The following is a 16,297-nucleotide window of genomic DNA, read 5'->3' as shown; positions in this document are numbered from 1 at the left end:
TTGGTCACTCTGCTCCAAGCAAGCTTATAACACCATCTGAAACGGTCATGTCCATTTATTCACTGTCCTGTCCATCCCCTCGCTCAGGACTGAGAACTCGCTGGGAAACCGTGCCAAGAGTTTAGCTCACCATTCTATTTTCAGAACAGCTGGCAGGCATTTAATAAAGACGTGAATGGATGAGTTTCCCTCAACACTAAAAATGCCCCGCAGGAGGCACGCGGGCCACGCGGGTAGGCCCTGTCCTGGGTGATGCTGGGCCTCACTGCGGGGTTCTTGCCAAGCTCCCCCTACCCAAGCTTTTTCTAGGTCCAGGATGGACTGACAGTACATGAGCAAGTACTCTACACTGCACTTGTTGAGCGTCAGCTGCTTGCTAGGGCCTGTGCTCAGGCGGCAGGCCCAGGCGGAAGGTCCAGTTGGACCAGTGCCTTGAGTGACACCCTCCTTGGCTCCTCGATTATGTCACAGCTCCTTCTGGCTCGGAGAAGCACCGCCCCGTCGCTAGCCTATCACTCTACACAGCTCTCCCCACCCCAACCAGCAAGTCTGCCGCAGGACTCCCCGGAAGTTGGCTTATCCACGCGCTGACCACGCCCGCGGCACCGCCCGACCGTGACGTCAAGTGGCGAGACCTTGACGCCACAGAAGCGCGGTGGGGCGGTGTCTCAGTGACCAGCCACGCGTCTCCATGGCAACGGCGGGGGCGGGCCAAGACCGCGGGCCAGAGCCCCGCCCCCCAGAAGGGTTGACTGGGGACCGCTCCTTCCCCGTCCGTGCGCGCCCTCCCAGCCGCGCACCTCCGGCGGTCCCCCCGGCTGCGGCCCAGCCACCCTGGAGCAGCCGCAAAGCGTGGCGGCCGTCGCGCAGTGTCGCCCGCTGCCGCAAAGCGGCGGGCGCGCCGCCGGGTCCCGCCTCGCGCTGTGACGTCACGCGCGCGCCCTACGGCCTCCGGCGGCTGCGCAGTGGGCGCCAGGCCCTCCCCCGCGACGCTGGCGGCGTAAGCGCGGGCCGCGGGCGACGCTGTGAGACCGGGGCGAGCCGGGCGCCCGCGCGGCGGGGACGGCCCGCGCCCAACATGCGGAGGCCGGCGCCGACGGCGCGGGAGCGGGGGCCCAAGCGGGCGCCAGAGCCGGAGCGCGAACAAGGTCCGGAGCGGGGGCCCGCGCCGCGCTGCTGAGGGAGCCCGGGCCGCCCAGCCCGGCCGCCCGGCCGCGGGGCCACGGCCACAGCCACAGCCACAGCCACGGCGGAGGCCGTCAGGTAACGACGCGCGCGCCCTCGCCGGCGGTGCGGCCACGCGCCCCGGTCCTGCGGCCCCACCCCCACGGATCCTTGGATCCCGCCGCCCGTACACCCCGCGCTTCGGACCCCCGCATCCCGCAGACCCCCGGTCCCCCGGCATTCCCGCACCCCAGGGGCCCCCAGAATCCTAACTCTGCTCTTGTGGAACTGTGCATTCCCGACTTTGCTCTCCCACTGACCCCTAAACTGCGACCCCACTGCACCTATGGCCCACTAGCCCCCACACTCTGGACTCCAACCCTTCTCCCCTGTACTCCAGACCTTGCCAGTGACCCCCAAAATCAGGCCCTGCAACCTCTCGTTCCCACTCATCCGCACACTACAGACCTCACAGCTCCTTACTGATTCTTCATTCCAGACCTCAGTATTCTTCATTCCAGACCTCAGTATTCCAGACCTCACTGTTCCCTCGCTCCAGACTTTGTTGTCCTCCACTCTCCCTCAGTCCCACCCCTCCTCCCTTCTTCACTGCTCCCTAGTGCTCAAGCACACTGTCCACTTCCCATGTCCTTCTATTCCTCCAGCTCTCTCTCCTGGGCCCATGGCTGCTGCCTACGCTGCCGCACACTTGCCCCTTTGTGGCTCTGCAGGATTTGGGGGTGAGCCGGGGGCTGGGGGCAGAGGGGAGGAGCAGCAAGAGGGGTCTGGTCTGGAGGATCTGTTTTGGGCTGCTCAGGAACTCCTGGCTCTCGCCTGGCTGCGCCTCCCCCTTCCGCCCTCGCCACCGGCTTTGTTTTCCGGAAACACTTCAGATGGGGGGGGGGGGTGTAGCGTCTGTGCCCTGCCAGGGACAGCACTTCCCCTGTCTTCTCTGCCCCAGTTTTCTCAGGGGACACTTTCACGTTCAGGGCTGGGGGCCTTAGAGAAAGCCCTGCTGTGACGTCTGGGGCATCATCCTGGGTAGGCTTTGGGCAGCTGGGTTATTCCCTTGGCCTCCGGATGGCATTGTTTGCAGGAAACAGCCTGGAGGGTTCTGTGCACGTAGGTGGAGTCCAGTATGTTCTCCCCTGCCCCCTCCACCGGGAGACCTAAGCTTGGTCAGTGTCTGGGACTCTGAGGTGTCCACATATTCATTCTGTGGGGCCTCAGGGGCCCTCTCTGCCTTCTCGGGACACAGATAAGCTCAGTTGGCATTTCCCAGCCTCCAGAGACTTCTGTAGCTCTGGGCGTGAGAGATGAGTGGGAAAGTATAGGGGCTCTGATCTGGGGGGCAGAACTGACTGTAGGAGGATTGATCTGATAGTGAAGGGGGTGCTTGCTGGGGCTGGAGGCAGCCCCTGAGAACAGACTGATCTGGACTGCAGGTTTGAAAGGGGGAAGTTTGTGGTTGTCATCAGGAGCTTGTTTTTCTATGTTGTCTCTTCACCAAATTGTGGCCTGCTCTGGGCTCTGCAGGCATGTGGATGGGTGGATGGGTGGGGGCTGAGGATAGCACCCACAGGTGCACACATCAGGGCCCCAGATGTTCATTTCCGCCCCTGCAGTGATGTCTGTGGCCCTGCCTCCAGAGAACGGAATTAAGGAGGCCGCATGGAAGTGGTGGGTGTAGGTTGAGTCTCCTGCTGCCGGGGATGGGGGCAACTGGCTCCTGGGCTAGGGGGTCAGTTGTGTCCACTGCATTTGGCATTGGAGGGAAGAAGATCTGAAGGAGCTGATGGACCCTCATCCACACAGTAGTGGTCAGGTACGCATCTGACATTTCTGTGTGCAGGTGGCTCTCAGGTCTTCTGGGTTTCTTTGATTTCCCTGAAGCAGGCTGGGAATGGGTGTCTCAGTACCTGGCTCTGAGCTGTGACAGTAGACCTCTTTGCACACCGACTACTCTGAACCTCCTCCTTTTCACTACGTAGTAATTATCTCTTGGTTGCAAGAGGAAGTAGGTGAGGTTTTGTTTTTGTTTTTGTTTTTTTTAAACTGAAAGCTATCTTCTCATCCCAGCTCTGGGGAAGCCAGCCAGCCAGCCGAGGCATTCAGGACAGCTGCAGGGCCACCTGTGTCCTTGAGGATTTACTGGTGGGTCTGAGCAAGTGCTTAGGGTGGGCCCAGTCCTTGCAAAGCTACACTAGGGACAGTGGCATGTCTAGTGGACATCCTGAGTTACTACAGAGCAGTCCCAGGCCACCTCAGCAGGAGGGTTTCTCTGTGTGGTTGTGGGGTGGTCGGGTCTCTTCTCTGGGTGGAAACTTCTTGGGTCTTTCTCCCTTGAGGTCCTTGGAGGCCTTACTGGGAGACATTACCAGGCTGCGGGCTGGGGAGGAGGCTGGCTGGGGCGTCATGACCGGGGTGCTAGCCTTCATCAGGGTGGGGGGAGTGAGCCACTTTTGTTTTAACCCTAATGGGAAACAGGCCCTTGTGAAGGAACCCTGTGTGCTGGTTGGGGTCATGTCAATGTCAGTGTCCATTGTCTGCTTAGGGCTGTCAGCCTGATGGGGGCTTTGCTGTCGTGATCTAGGCAGTGAGTGCGCTCACCCCGGAAAGTTCTGGCCACTGGCTTGGAAAGGTTCCCTTTGGGTGGTGTTTTTCCATGCCTGAGACCAGGCCTCATAGGTGTGGCAGGTCTCCCCTTCAGGCAGCTTCACCCCTGCCCCTCTCTGTTCATGAGCTTTGGAGGGCTGTGCTGGGTGACCTCCCTCCCTCTAAGTTCCCGTCCTACAGACAAGATGGAGTAAGGCCTCAGTGGTCTCTGGTAGAAGGACCTGGGGTCTGCCGAGGCCGGCCATGGACCTGTGATCCTGGGGACGCCTGTGCCCACTGGCCAGAGCCTGAGTGGAAAAGTGGTGGTGGAAGCACCCATTCCTTGGGCTCCTATGGCCCGCAGGGGCCTGTGAACACCTATCCTGTTTCCCTCCTGCTCTTTCTTCCACGCAAGGAAGGAGGATGGGAGGGACTCTCAGGGAGGGTAGTTGATGGTGGTACGTTTGTTCCTTCTCAGAACCCCAACGTCCCCCTGGATCTGGGCCCGCAGTGCCCAGTCCTTTCTCATGCAGCCCTTCCTGTGAGTTTCTTCCAGCAAGCGTCAGGAGTTAGGTTGCTTGGTGGGATAGGCCGAGGTACACAGTCCTCTTGCAGCTTTTATCTGCTTAAATTCCAGAGGACCAGTCCCTCGCTTCGCAGTGGGAGACTGAGCCTGCAAAGCATGCGAGTGCGAGGGGTCCTGGCGGGCACAGGGACAGGGGCCCCTCACTTGGGCAGTGACCAGGGGATAGGAGGACAGTCTCATTGTGCCTAAGCCTGTGGGGTGAGACTTCTCTTCCCTGCCGCTCCCCCCAGCACCGTGAGGCTACACTGCATCCTGGGAAGAGTAGAGCTGCCTGCTCTCCTTGCGGTGGCTCAGAGCCTCCCCTGCCAGGGTGCCCCATCTGGCCGAGGTCATGCGGGGTCATCCTGGGTCATGGCGGGATCACTGTTTACAGTAGAAATAGATGTATGCTGTTAGGTGTTGCAACCTTTCATTGACCTGTGATGTACTTTAGAGTTTTAAGAAGTTGCGCTTGATGGTGACTCCTCAGTTACCTAGAATCTCCTCCCTCCTGGAGGTGGTGTTAGCCAGGCTTGGTGTGATCCTCTGGAATGACTGTCATCTTCCCTCCCTCTGAGGACTTGGGGTTGCAGGGCAGCAGTGCTCATTGTGGGACCTCGATTCAGAGGTCACCTGAGATGACAAGCATTTGAGGGGCTCTCCCATAGTCATGTGCCCTTGCCATGGTCCCAGGGCCAGGCTGGTGGGCACAGTAGGGCTCTGCTGGGCGCCCGGGAGGTGACCCAGCCAGGACTGCAGGGCAGGTTGGTGGAGTGTGGGCTGAGATTAAGAACCCCAGGCAGAAAATTCTGGAAAGACCAGGTGCTTTGGGGAGAGAAGGGGTGGAGGGTGGTGGGGGGAAGGTAAGTGGGAACAGGCACCTGAGGGCACTCTTCCTTGCTGCTTCTGGAGTCGGCCTAGGTATTGTTCTGGGCACTGTACTGAAGACTGGTGTCCTTACAGAAACTTCAACACAGTGGGCTAGGCTGCAGAAGGCTGGCTTGCCCTGCAGCCAGCTGCTTGTGTTGCTTAACATGGACGGGCCAGGAGGTTTCGGATCAGTGCAACAGCCCCCAGAAACCCTCGTGCTGCCCCTTTTCCCCCCGCCAGCTCACACCAGCAGGTGGCAGTTTGGGGCACGCTCAGCCTTGGCCTGGGCCTGCCTTCCCCGCCTGCCCTCCCCTGGAGGGCCATAGTCATGGGCTGCCTTTTCCTTAAGCCTCGACCATGAATCTAGTGGGAATTTGTGTCAGGGACACTTCCTAGACCCACCTCTCCCCTTGTCACTGTGGACGACACCATGGATGTTGGGCCGGTCATTCTCTAGAGCAGCCCTAGTTGTGATGACTGCAAATGTCCCTGGTGTTGACAAGTGTTGGGGAGAAGGCACTGTGGTGAGCTGCAGCTAGGGACCTGTGGGTGCCTGTCTCAGGGCTCCCTGCATGCATCTCTGGGCCCCCACGGGCCTGCCTTTGCCCCCAGGAATTGAGAGTGTGGAGGCGGGTGGGAGGGAGCCAGTGGGCGGAGGCCTGGGGACATACAGCACATCTGGACCTGAAACTGTCTCATCTGGGTGGCCTGCCAGGGTTCCCTGCGGGCACTGTCTTCCCACTCACCTCGGGCCACCCTGCTGTCCTGAGATGATCCTTTGCTCCTTCCTGGTCTCGACCCTGCCCTCCAGGCTGCTGCTTGGGAGACCTGGGCCTCCTCTGCAGGTGTTGCAACCCTGGGGTTGCATCTGTGGCTGGTGGAGGGTGGGGAGCCAGTTAGGAGACATCTCCCCTAGTGTTTGGAGATTACCGGGCCGCAGTGGATGCTCCTTTCCCTCCCTCCATAGCTGCTCCCTGGCTCATACCCCTTGCCTGGTGCCTCTCATGCCGGGCTGCTTACCTGTCTGAAGTGGTCACAGCACTGCCGCCTTGTGGGCAGTGCAAGTGTTTTGGAGGCACAGGTATGTCTCAAGATCCCGAGCAATGCCTGTGGCCCAGCCTAGCCCCCAAGGCACATAGGACTCTGCCTTGTGGAAAGTGGAAAGCTTGCCACTGCCTGTGTAAAAAGCAGAAAGCGACAGGTGATGTCCTGTCCATTTTGTTTGACTTGGTGTATTTGAGGTGTGATCAAATGTTTAAATACATCTTGGTGTGAGACGGTGTATGTCCTTCTTTTTTTGAGTGTGTGTCTTATATAGGCATGGCTCATCACCATTTGGAAGCTAAATGTTCATTGGAAATCTTGACTTTAACAAATATGGACTCGAGTAGAAAACATCAGTGCTCTAGAGACCCAATGAGAATCCTGTGGGAGGCTGTCAGCACTGCTGTTATGCGAAGCCAGATGTTGCTATTAAGAGTGCAGGGTGGCCAGTGAAATTGTAGTTTCAGGCAAACCACTAGAAATTGCTTAGCATAGGCGGGAGTTCCTGTCGTGGCTCAGCGAAGACGAATCTGACCAGTACTCATGAGGTTGCGGGTTCGATCCCTGACCTCGCAACCTCATGAGGGTTAAGGCTCCAGTGTTGCCCTGAGCTGTGGTGTAGGTCACAGACTCGGCTTGGATCTGGCGTTGCTGTGGCTCTGGCATTGGCCAGTGGCTGCAGCTCCGATTGGACCCCTGACCTGGGAACTTCCACGTGCTGTGGGTGCAGCCCTAAAAGAAAATAAATTGCTTAGTGTAAACATGCCCCAAATAGTGTGTGGGATATACTTGTGCTAAAACTTTTTTATTGCTTATCAGAATTTCCTTGTTAACACGGTACCTGTTTTTATCTATGTTTGGGCACCCTAGGCTGGTGTCAGCCTGCTGTCTGGGCTCAGGGAAGGTGGGCTGCGGTATGCGGTGGGTGCTGGCCGAGGAAGTGTGGGGTGGAACCTTGGTGATGAAGTGGGGGTGTTCCCAGCCAGCTGCAGGCCCTGCCGTGGCCACGCCTCTCATTGTCTGGGGCAGGCCAGGCATCTAGTGATTGCACCCTCTAGGCAGCAGGGCTTCTGCATCTCTCCGCTGATCTTGGGGACCAAGTTCTGCTTGCTCACAGGCTGAGCTGCCGCGTCTCTCTGGGCCTCCTGATGCTGAGCTAGGTGCCCCAGGACCTGGGGACTAAGCCTGTGCTGGGCAGTTGTGGTGGGACCTCAGCCCAGGGATGCTGGGAAGGACTGAGCTAGAGGCAGTGAGTCAGCCCTTCCTCCCCTCCCCACCTTCTCACTGGTTTCTGCGTCTTTTACTTCCTGTGGGCACACACCTCTCTATTTCTCTGAGATATTTACAGCTGTGTCTGTCACAGAAGCTGCTTAAACCCTGGGAGCAGGAGGTGTGGCTCTGGCAGCCGCCCCGCAGGTCAGACTTTGATCTGTGTTGGATGAGCCCTGTTCTCTGGGCCTCTGCCAAGCCCTGCTCTCCGTGCCCCTCCAGATAGCTTTGCTGAGGTCCCAGGCTTGCCACTGTCTCTAGTTGGGATACAGTGCACCAACCATAAAGCTCACTAGGGAGTACGTCTTGGTGGTTTTAATCGTGCAGCCATCACCTCTAATTCCACAGCACTCCATCAACCCAAAAGATTGGAGATCTCGTGGCCTTAAGCCCTGGAGGGACATACAGGGAGGAAATGAAAGGCTCAAAGCCCTTAACAACCAGGAACCTACTCTCTATCTCTGTGGATGTGCCTGTTCTGGATGTTTCCCATCCATGGAATCCCACGCTGCGTCCTTCTGTGTCTACTTCTTTTACTGAGCATCGTTGTCTCCAGGTCGGTCCATGTGGTAGGGGTGTTGGTGCTTCTCTTCTTTTCAGGGCTGAGTGATGCTCCCTTGTGTGGAGGACACGTGTGTTTATTCACTCTTCAGTTGACGGACATCTGGGTGGTATGTGCCTCTTGACTGACATGAGTTGTGCTGCTGTGGACATGCAGGTGTAGGTTCTGTGTGGACGAGTTTTCAGTTCTCCCAAGTGTGCACCGTGGCTGGATCGCATGATAACTCCATGTCTAACTTTGGAGGAACCGCTGACTGTTTTCCGTGGCATTTGCACCATCTCATGTTCCACCTGCCGTGGCTGAGGGTCCTATTTCTCCACGTCCCCACCGGCTCCCCCTCCAGGGTCTGCATCCTGGCCTCACACAGTGTCTCTCCTGTCCTGGGTGGGGTCTGACCTTTTATCTTGATATCTCTGCCTCCTCAGTCTGTGAACTCTGGCCAGTTTCTGGAAGACTCTTTTCCCGCTGCCCTGCACTTTCTGGAATGCCAGCTGTGTGGAGCATGTGGGCGCTGCAGCTGGTCCTGCCCTTTGATGTCACAGACAGGCCGGCCTCCCTTGCCTGCCATTCTAGAGTGACTGATAGGCCCACGGGGCCATGGGTACAGGCCGTGTGATACCCCAGGCCGCTGCCTTGTTCTCGGTGTTTTTCAATAGCAAGACACTCCCACGTTGAGAAAAACAGACATGACGGCAAAGCCTAAGGGATGTTTTTGAAAAGTCACTCAGAACCCAGGAGATGGGCACTACTCACACCTGAGTGAGACCCTTCCAGTTGCCTGAAGAGCAGGAGGTGTTTATGAGTGGGGTCCGGCCACTCTCTGTAGACCCTCCCCCTTCAAGAGGCTGTGCCCCACGGCCCGGTGCTCCCACTGCTGTGGACAGAGCACCACTGCTGCCTGTTAGCCTCCAAGTGGGGTCACGGTGCACCAGCTTCAGGTGAGGGTTGGGGTTGTCTGGGAGGGAGGCCTGTAGGAAAGCCTGAGGAAGCTCCAGGTGGGACACAGGTGCCAGGGTTGGGCAGGGGCTGGCTGTCCCTCCTGGAAGGCAGCTGCCTTGTGCGGCAGCTGAAAAGAGGGCAGAGTCCTTATCCAGGGACCTGCTGGCCCTGGGGCACATGTATGGGTGGGGAGCCAGTCTGGACTGGCTGGGTGGGTGACACTCCATCTGCCCCAGTGAAGCTGGGGAGATGGGCAGTATTGTTTTCTGGTGGGTTTGCAGGTGCTTTGGGCCTTTCATTTCCTCCCTGTGTGTCCCTCCAGGGCTTAAGGCCACGAGATCTCCAGCCCGTGTGTCTGCTGGCACTGCCCTTCGCACTTGGAGGCCATTCACGCTCCTGAGGGTGGTCCAGGCCACTGGCCCCAGGCTAGAGGATGTGGTGAGAACTGCCCCTCACCTTTCCCTCACTGTTCTCAGGAAAGTTGGCCCCTACTTGCAGGGGGCAGGATGGGATTCCAGGTGTGGAGTGGTGGGGGAAATGCCTCTGCCCTGTGGGCACACGCTCTGTAGGCTGCACATCTGGCTTCCTTGCTGTGCAAGGAGGTCCTCCCTCACCTGGCTGGGGGGCCGGGTTTGCATCAGTGCAGGTGCCCTGCCCCCATGCTCTGGCTGGCTCCTTTTTATCTCTGATAGTCTGAGAGGCAGAGGCCAACTGAGGCTTACTGAGGCCTTAGCGTTTCCTCGTTCTCTGCCCTTCGTTTCTTCCACCTGTGTGTTCCTTCACCAGATGGTCACTGTGTTTTTGCCTGGGACCACTACTGTGCCCTTGAGGAGCGTGTTTAGTGGCTCAGGCGTGCTGTCAAGGCAGTGAGCATTGTGGTGGAGGTTGAGGAGCTGGGCGGTGACCTCTCTGGGTGACATGTGTTAGGAGCGGAGCAGGTGCGGAGGTCCTAAGGCAGGAGCCTGCCCACCTGTCACCTAGATCATGTGGGTATCAGGGAGGTGACTCCCAGAGGAATTGGTGAGATATTTCTTTATATATTTATATATTTATTTATTGGTGAGATTTTTAAAAAATTAAATACACTGTTTTAGGTCAATTTCAGATTTACAGAAGAGCTGAGAAACAGTTTCTTTTGGCCCTGTGAATAGTCACTGTCGTTCACGACTGCCTTAGCCCCAGAGCTGACATGCCAGTGTTGAAACGTCATCCTTAACCAGAGTCTGTGTTTTCCTCCATTTCCTCTCTGCCCCAGGACCCCCGTGACATTTGGTTGTGTCCCCCCCAAGTGTGACAGTCTCACCATCCTTCCCAGGGATGTCCCCAGGCTGAATGTGTTGGGGTTTTCTTGGGATTGCACTGGGGCTATGTGTTATGGGGGTAGGGTGGGGAGACCTCAGGAGAAGTGCCCTTATCACCCATCACCACGCCAGGGGTCTCTGCTGCTGCCTTTGGCCTGCCCTCCTGGCTCTTTCCCCTTTTTCCCCCTTCTCTCCCATTCTGGAGTCAGAAGTCACAGGCTCCAGCTGAGGGTCCTTCCTGCCTCTCCCAGCTTCCAGTAGCTCCAGGTCCTTTGTGGCCCATAGCCACCTGTCTTGTGTGTCTCTCTCTCTTCTCTCCTCACCAATTTCCACTGGACGCACCCTGATTTACAAATACAGTCACATCCTGGATTCAAAGGAAGGGTGGGAGGGTCTTTGGGGGCACAGCTCAGCTCCTCCCAGGATGGATGCTCGGTAATGGGCCTGAGCACACCAGGGCGGGGCTCACCCTCCATATGAAGGTACGCATGGGGCCTTGGCTGAGAGGCTGTGGTAGGGCCGAGGGGAGAGGCCAACGGCTGCCATGTTGGAAGTCTCCAGATCTGCTTCCTCTAGGATGGTGTGCGCCAGCCCTGGGCAGTGCTGAGCTCCTGCCCCATGCCTGGTGCCGCTGAGGGCTCTCCTGTGCATTTGGCTTCTGCTAACTGGCGATTCTCAGGCTGGGCAGTGCGCGAGCGCGAGGGCAGGATAGTCAGTCCTGGTGTGTGGCAGGGTCCAGTCCCGTCTACCCCTCTACCACCGGTGTTCCAGTGCAGCAGCTCTGTATGTCCCAGGTACCGTCCCAGCGTCCAGGTGTCTCTGCCGAATGCTCCTGTGGAAACACCTGGTGACTGCTGGGTGTGGGGCTGAGGCTGAGGAGCTTGTTTTGGGAACCTGGCCTCTTGCTGTGGAAAGGTTGCAGGGAAGCTGTTCTGAGTCCCCTGATCCTCTTGGGCTCACCTGTAAGTTGGCAGCACCTGCGTCTCTCTCCACACCTGCTCTTCATGACCATGACCACCCACACCCCCCAGCGTGATGTTTGACTACCTTCTAGAAGTGCTTTTCTTGATGGGTTGTGGGGTTCTTCTCCAGCAGGGTCTGGGCGGGAGCCCTGCATATCCTCTTGGGGTGGTGGGCCAGCTTGTGCCACACAGGGGCCTTTTCCTCATGGTTACTAAGAAATGACTTCAGGCCATATGTTCAGTCATCGTTGGTGGTTTACCTGGCAGCCTCTGGAAGGGGAGGTGCCCTGGGGGAGGGTACCCCCTCCTCTACCATTCATTTAGGGTGTAAATCAGTGTGTTGTGACCCCATTTCTGCTTAATTCATCTTGATGATGACCTTGTCCCAGGGGTCACTCACCATTTTAGGGCCTCTTCCTTCCTCTCTGCTGTCATAGCACGTAGCAGTGACCTCAAGCGTCTCAGCTCTGCCCTGGGGTCAGCATGTCTCCAGAGTTCAGGTCGCTCTTGGAGAGTGGTGCATAGACGCCTACATCTGGCACTCGGGGGCCTCATAGCTGCTGGGGTGCTGTGCCCTGGGCCCAGGTGACTCCTGAGGGAGGGACGCATGTGTCCAGAGATGCCCAGAGGCCGCAGCCAGGATCGCACCAGAGTCCTGGCACCTCCCAGGTGGCACCTGTGGCAGAGTCTGCAGAGCACTTTGGGGCCGGCCTGCTCCCAGGGAGGCAGGCTGTCTGCCTCTGCCCTAGACTTGCCCTGGTCCTGGGCTGGGGCTGTGCCCATGATGTCAGCCAGGGACTGTGACATCACTGGGTGGAGACGGTCAGAGAAGGGGGTTCCTGGAGCCTCCACCAGGGGACCTGGCCCCTGGCCCTGACAAGATGGAGGACCTCCAAAAGAACATGGCAGGTAGCTCACCTGATCTGGAAGGCAGCACCAGGGGCTGCCTGGGGACTGGCCTGGGCAGCGAGGGTGGCCTGATAATGAGGGTCTGGCTGGAGCCTACTCCCCTGGAGGTCCTCCCTGTGTGGGGGTAGTTCTGAGTGCCCCTGGGGGGAACTGGGCCCATTGTTTGTGTTGAGACTGCCTTTGTTTTAGGGCCCGGTGAAGGTTCTTGGAAACCCTCCACCGTGATTATTTTTAGCTCCAGTGCCTGGATTTCAGAGACACCTGCTTCCACATCTCCCCAGGTGTGCTGAGCCTGCTGACTCCTAGGCTCCATCCCTGCTCCCCCCAGGCCAGTGTGAGACTCGCTCCTGCTGCCCCCTCTCAGGTCCTTCTGGCCTGCACATGTCCCAGGAGAGGACTCAGAATCCCCCTGTGTGTGGGTGTTGGGCGTCCCCCCAGGGCACACTGGGGGTGGCAGCTCTTGTTTGTGGGGTGAGCAGGGGCTGGCGTCTTGGGGCCTGCCCCTGGGAGGGTCAGGGTCAAGGGCTTCTCACCGGCTCCCTGGTGCTCACTGTCCCCTGCAGGCAGTGACCCACATGGTGGCTACCCGCCTGCTCTGCTGTAAGGGAGCTGATGGGGCAGATATAAAGCAGTGCAGATGGCCACGTGAGTGGTGAGTGGTGGTCAGGGCCTCTGGTCTTGCATTGGGGGCTGCGTGGGCCAGCTCCAGATGGGGCGTACACACTCTAGAATTTCTCCTTTTGTGCCTGGTTGCTGCCCCTCTGCAACTGCTGGGACCACAGTGGACACCAGGGCTTGGGGTCCAACACAGGGCACTGGATGTGGGCTGTGCCCAGGCTCTTGGGTTACATGGGTCCCTGCAAGGGCCTCCTTACCCTCACCTGCCACTGCCAGAAGGGTGTGGGAGGGCCCTGCTGCACAGTGTGACCAGGAGGATGGGCCTGCAGAGTGGGGCTGGGGTGGTCCCCCGGGTGGGGCCCAGCTCGCTGGAACTGAGCCTGAAGTGTAAGCACTCAGTTAACAGCAGGTGTCGCCGATGTCATGTTAGGCTCACCCAAAGGACCTGCCAGACCTGGGGCTTCCTTCCATCCTGTAGGGGCTGGGAGTGAGGATATGTGCTAGGGCTTTGAACCAGCCCCAGGGCATATGTCTCTTGGCTTGGTGGCTTTCAGAGGGAGGCCCTGGGGGCCTAGAAGAGTTTGCTCCCAGGGTCATGAGGCCAGGCAGACAGGATGGTGGTGCCTCTTTGGTGTGGGACGTAGACCGGAAAGCGGGGATCATTGTCCAGAACGGAGGCCAGCCAAGGCAGGCATGGGGGCTGCTATGTGCCGACAACCAGGGAAAGGCTCCGGGAGGGGCCCCTCTTGTCGTGGGGCCACAGAGGCAGGACGTGGACCGGGAGGCTGCACCCCAGTCTGTTCCCACTCTTGTCTGTTCCTGTGTTTGGTGTCCCTGGTGACCAAGCCCACCTGGTCACTACATTGGCATGTCTCAGGTGTGCTGGGAGAGGCTTTCCTGTCACTTGGGAAACTCTTGTGTCCCTTTGCCCCTCGTGTGTCTCGCCTGGCCTCGTCTGTGTGGAGACCACCCTCAGGTGCTCTTTCTGGACCTCTGTCCACACAGCTACCTTCTTGCTTTGGTGTGTCCACCTGTGGGGACAGCCCCTCAGGTGTCCTGCTGCTGGAGTCTGCCTGTCACTGTGCTGACTGCTTCCTTTGGTTGTGCCGTGTATGGGTGGGGAGTGAACAGTGGGCATGCAGTGGGCATCCTCCGGAGATAGCAGGACCAGAGGGGGAATGCAAGTGTCTCTTTATAATCTGAAATTCACGTGGCTGACGCGCTGGTGTGTTTCCACGGGCCTTTATGTGTGTGTGTGCACAGCATGTGTTTTTAATTACTTTCTGATGGGAGAGAAAACCCGACTGGAAATCACTCCTAAGCATCTGTTAGCAGGACAGTGCATAGATTTCTCTGTCCTTTCAATGGGGAGTCTGGGGGGATGTCAAAGGAGTGAGGATAATACATACAGGTGTGATGTCCAGGAACGAGAGGTGCCCGCTTGTGTGCTGGTGTTGAGGCAGTGGACCTAGGGGCACAGGGCACCAAGGGCTGTGGCTTCAGTTTTCTGACTTTTCTGAGTTTTTACCAAGTATGTGCATTTTCTATAAAAATCCCATGCCAGCTGGTTGCCATTTCAGGGAGTGCCCCTTTCAGCCCCAAGTGGCCTGTCAGCAGCCCCAGAGCCGAGTCACGCAGGCTCTACCCTAGGCCCCTAAGTGCACCCCCCCACCCCCTTCCGTGGCAGCTAGTCCTGGCCCTGCCTCCCCTCCATGCCTCACCTGCTGGGTGCCTTTCCTGTGATCCTTTTTGCACCCACAGTCACTTTTTTTTTTTTCCTTCTATGGCTGCACCCATGGCACATGGAAGTTCCTGGGCCAGGGATTGAATCCAAGCTGCAGCTTCGACCTACACTGCAGCTTTGGCAGTGCTGGATCCTTTCACCCACTGCACTGGGTTGGGAATTGAACGCACACCTCTGTAGCTACCTGGGCCACTGCAGTCAGGTTGCTAACCCACTGTGCCATGGCGGGAACTCCTCCACTCACTCATTTAAATAAGCATGTCTGGCCCCTTCCCTGTGTCTGGCACTGGTCTGGGGGCTGGGGTGCTCTCTCAGTCCAGTGGGGGAGATGAGTCCCTGGAGGTAAAGTGGGAATGGTTAGGGAAATGCAAATCAGAACCCCTGCAAGATCCTCCTTCCCCCTGGGACAGCTGTACCAGAGCTGGGAGGATGCAGAGAGTGAGGATGGGAGTAGAAGATGGGGCAGCTGGCAGAGAGGTATCCTGGCAGCTCCTCTGACGATTAAAATAGAGTTTCCACCGGACCCAGCAGTTCCAGCCCTAGGTATGTGCCCGAGAGGAAGGCAAGCACTCGTCCTCATGGAAACTTGTACACAGATGTCCACAGCAGCACAGTTCACTGCAACTCAAAGTGGATCCAAACCAGGTGTCCTTCAGTGGATGAGTGGATCCCTCCACACACAGCTGTGAAAAGGAGAGAAACACTCACTACCATGTGGACAGATCCCCGAGACCCCGAGGCTCAGTGAGAGAAGCAGACCTAGAGGGACACACGGTGTGTGACTCCACGGATATGGGAAATGTCCAGAACAGGCATATCCACAGAGTTAGTGGTTAGTTGTTGTCAGGGGCTGGGGAGGGTAGAGTCAGGGTGAGTGTTGATGGGCTGGGCTTTCTTTTTTTGTCTGTTTTTGTTTTTTCTTCTTTTTAGATCCACACCTGCATCATATGGAAGTTCCCAGGCCAGGAGTCGAAATGGAGCTGCCACTGCCAGCCACGGCCACAGCCACAGCAACACCGGATCCTGTAGCTGTTGGTCTACATCACAGCCTTGGCAACACTGGATCTAAACTGCACCTTGCAGCAATGCCAGATCCTTAACCCACTGAGTGGGGCCAGGGATCATATCCGCATCTTCATGGATACTAGTTGGGTTCTTAACTCACTGAGCCACTATGGGAACCCTCTCTCTTCTTTTTTTTTTTTTTTTTTTAACCCCAGTGAATTTTATTATAGTTGCACAACCATCATCACAATCTAATTTTACAGCATTTCCAACCCAAACCCCCAGCCCATCCCTACCCCCCTCAGCTTGTCTCCTTTGGTTAACCATAAGTTTTTCAAAGTTTGTGATTCAGTTTTTGTTCTGAAAATAAGTTCATTGTATCCTTTTATTAGATTCCACATATAAATGAGAACATATGATGTTTGTGTCTCACTGCCTAACTTCACTTAGCATGATCATTTCTACATCCATCCATGTTACTGCAAATGCCATTATTTTATTCCTTTTATGGCTAAGTTAATATTCCACTGTGTATACATACATCTGCTTTATCTACTCCTCTGTCGATGGACATTTAGGTTGCTTCCATGTCTTGGCTATTGTATATAGTGCTGCATTGAAGATTGGGGTACATGTATCTTTTCGAACCATGGTTTTCTCTGGATAGATGCCCAGGAGTGGGATTGCTGGATCATATGGTAGTTCTATTTTTAGATTTTTACAGAATTTCCATACTTTTTTCCATAGTGG

The 16,297-nt window shown here is 57.2% G+C and overlaps 1 protein-coding gene across 2 annotated transcripts in view; it reads left to right on the top strand.

Annotated features, from left to right (window-relative positions):
* The first annotated feature begins 974 nt into the window (after positions 1-974).
* Positions 975-16,297, top strand: part of CSNK1G2 (casein kinase 1 gamma 2) — a 35,984-nt gene continuing 20,661 nt past the window's right edge. For both annotated transcript variants that reach the window (XM_021084209.2, XM_085013516.1), the window contains exon 1: positions 975-1,263. The gene's annotated coding sequence lies outside the window, so the exon portion shown is untranslated. The remainder of the gene's footprint in view (positions 1,264-16,297) is intronic.

This window comes from Sus scrofa, chromosome 2 (assembly GCF_054392235.1).
Source record: "Sus scrofa isolate SSC_HxYL_T2T_F1_AM1 chromosome 2, Sscrofa_HxYL_maternal_Yorkshire_Landrace_v2.0, whole genome shotgun sequence".
Taxonomy (NCBI): Eukaryota; Metazoa; Chordata; class Mammalia; order Artiodactyla; family Suidae; genus Sus; species Sus scrofa.
The sequence above is the reverse complement of the archived record's forward strand: the minus strand, read 5'-3'. Positions and strand labels throughout refer to the sequence as shown.